Source organism: Pteropus alecto, unplaced genomic scaffold, assembly GCF_000325575.1.
Source record: "Pteropus alecto unplaced genomic scaffold, ASM32557v1 scaffold54, whole genome shotgun sequence".
NCBI classification, from domain to species: domain Eukaryota; kingdom Metazoa; phylum Chordata; class Mammalia; order Chiroptera; family Pteropodidae; genus Pteropus; species Pteropus alecto.
In genome coordinates, this window is record NW_006435758.1 from 303,893 (window position 1) to 306,511 (window position 2,619).

Here is a 2,619-nt window from a genome sequence, read left to right on the forward strand (position 1 = left end):
CCTCTGTAAAGAAATTGCTTTTCTTTTGGTTTCCAGTAGGTGGCGTCTAAGCCTCTTGGATCCTGCTGTATATAAAGCCTGAAAAATGCCTTTTTATTTTCTGATAGATATTTAATCACGCTTGCTACTCTCAGTTTCAGTCCCTGTCAGTGTTAGCAACAGTTTCGGTAGTGTTCGGTCAGATTCCCTTAGGTCTCCTCGGTGTTCAGCGTCAGAGGATATGGGGGGATGGGCCTGCTGGGTTGGGAGTTGTGATCTGCAGCTCAGCCTCAGTTTTGTAACCACAGTCAGTGCAAATCAACTTGTTTTTCTGCCATTCCACTTCTCTGCCTTCTGCCGTGATAACTGGGCCCTGCACCAGCTGCAGGAAGCTCACAGCTTTTCCAGGCACAGCTGTTCAGGGCACTCTCTTCACCTTCTCCCCTACCCCTCCTCCTACAGTTAGCTCCAGTGGCTTTGAGAGACAGCTTCTTTATTTCTCCCAGTCCACCACCCAACACTTGGAGTTCTTACCCGTAGTAGCTCTTATGCACAGATCCCATGCTCAGATGTGCTGACGTGCAGTTTTGGTGTTTTTTGTTGAGTTTTAGATGTTCATCTTATTGTTGTTTCAAGGGGAGAGATCTGGGGACGTCTCTCATTCTGCCATGCTTCCAAAGATCTAATCCTTTTTTAAAAACTAGTGCAAAATATTATTCGTATACATAACTAAAATTATTTACCACCTATGGAATCACATTAATGAAAAATTTAGAGAAAGGACTTTTGGCAGAAGGAAAATGACTTGATATCTGAGATTCAAGAACAAATGACAGAGATTGAAGTAAATATATGGGTAAGTCAAAACATTGGTTATATTATGTGATAATAATGGCTAATTTAAAGAAAATATAAGGTAAAAGTAGAATACTAGACCATATTTACATATCTTATGATAAAGTTGTGGTCTAACTTAATGTTCTGTGATGCTTGTCTTTTTAGAGAGACATAAGATGTTTTTTAACTTTAGACTTTAAGCATGCATGAGAAAATCCCGAAGTTAACCACTGAAAGATTAAAAAAAAATTATTCTAAAATAAGAAGGGAAAATGGTGCGAGAAAACACATCAATCAAAAATGAAAGAGTGATGAGAGAAGCACTTCCACATTGGTTGGAAGAAGGGCCTCTCAAAATCCACTTCTTCATAATGGAAATGAGAACCCTAGAAAAAATTGTCAAAATTTTTTGCAACTCCGAAAATTTACCAAATTCTTGCACCAATTCAAGAAAAATAGTTGAATCTCAGCAAAACAGCATTATGAAGTTTTAACTTACCCTATTCCCATTCTTCTTTCCTGAGTTCTGGGGTAGCCTTGAAAACCATCAATCTCAGGACCATGTGTAGCTGTGAATATCTGTAGCCTAGTGGGCATAGAAGAGGGCAGAACAGGTCTGGAGCTCCCAAAAGTGCCTCGTCTCTAGTGAAATTTCACTGTTTGACCTTTTTATCAGATCCTTGGAAAATTCTCATTATACGGACTGATCTTTATTTGACCTGACTCGTTGCTTGCTTGATGAGGAAAACCCTATCCTCAAGACATTTTTGTTTAAAAAAAAATAGAGGCAATAATTTAATATCACGACTTTGGAAGTGGCAATAACAATTAGGACAAACAAACATTGGGAGGAAAAAAACTTAGAAAATCAGAGGAATGGAATGCCCAGGGATTCTTTGAAATGTTCTGACACATTCCTGGAGATCTATATGGCCATGAACATGTGCATCGCTGAGCACATGCCCGAGAAAGACCTGAGAAGACGCTGATCTCTTACCTTGGCTCACCTTGAAGTTCTGCACAAGCAGGAGATGAAGGCTAAGGCAGAGTTGTAAACTGCTAGAGTGTTGAAGGCTTTCCTCAACAATACCTCAGGAATGGATTGGAGGCTTACTAGTTTGAGAATTTTGAGGTGATCTCTGTTCAGTCAGTTGACCACTGAGCTATCTGAGCAGAAACTCCAGTGACTACAAAAGCCAAAGAATATAGACTCTAAAGAATTACTTCAGGAAATCACTAAACAAACTAATAATAATAATAATAATAATAATAATAATCACTAATAATTAGTAGTAGTAGTAGTAGTAGTGGTGGTAATAACAATAATAATAATAATAATAGTAGTAACAACAAATGCTGGGGAGGAGAGATATGATTTCCAGAGTTGCCACATCATATTACATAAAGCATCCAGCTTTTGATAAATTATACACACAAAGAAACAGGAAAATATTGTGTGTACACAGAAAAAAAATGTAGTTAATAGAAACTATGCCTGAGGAAGCCCCGATATTTGATATTCTACACAATGACTATATGTAAGCAATTATAAATATGTTCAAATAACTAATGGAAACTATGTCTCAAGAATTAAAGGAAGTCTGAGAATAGTGTGTAACAAATATAAATTTTGCATTTGAAAAGTGCAGTTCATTAGAGGAAGGCTCAAAAGATTTGAGCTGGCAGAAGAAAATGCACTAGAAGGGAGGGCAATTGAGATTATCTAGTTTGAAAAACAGAAAGAAAAAGATGACGAAAAATGTATAGAGACCTATGGGACACCATTAAGCATACTGACTTACA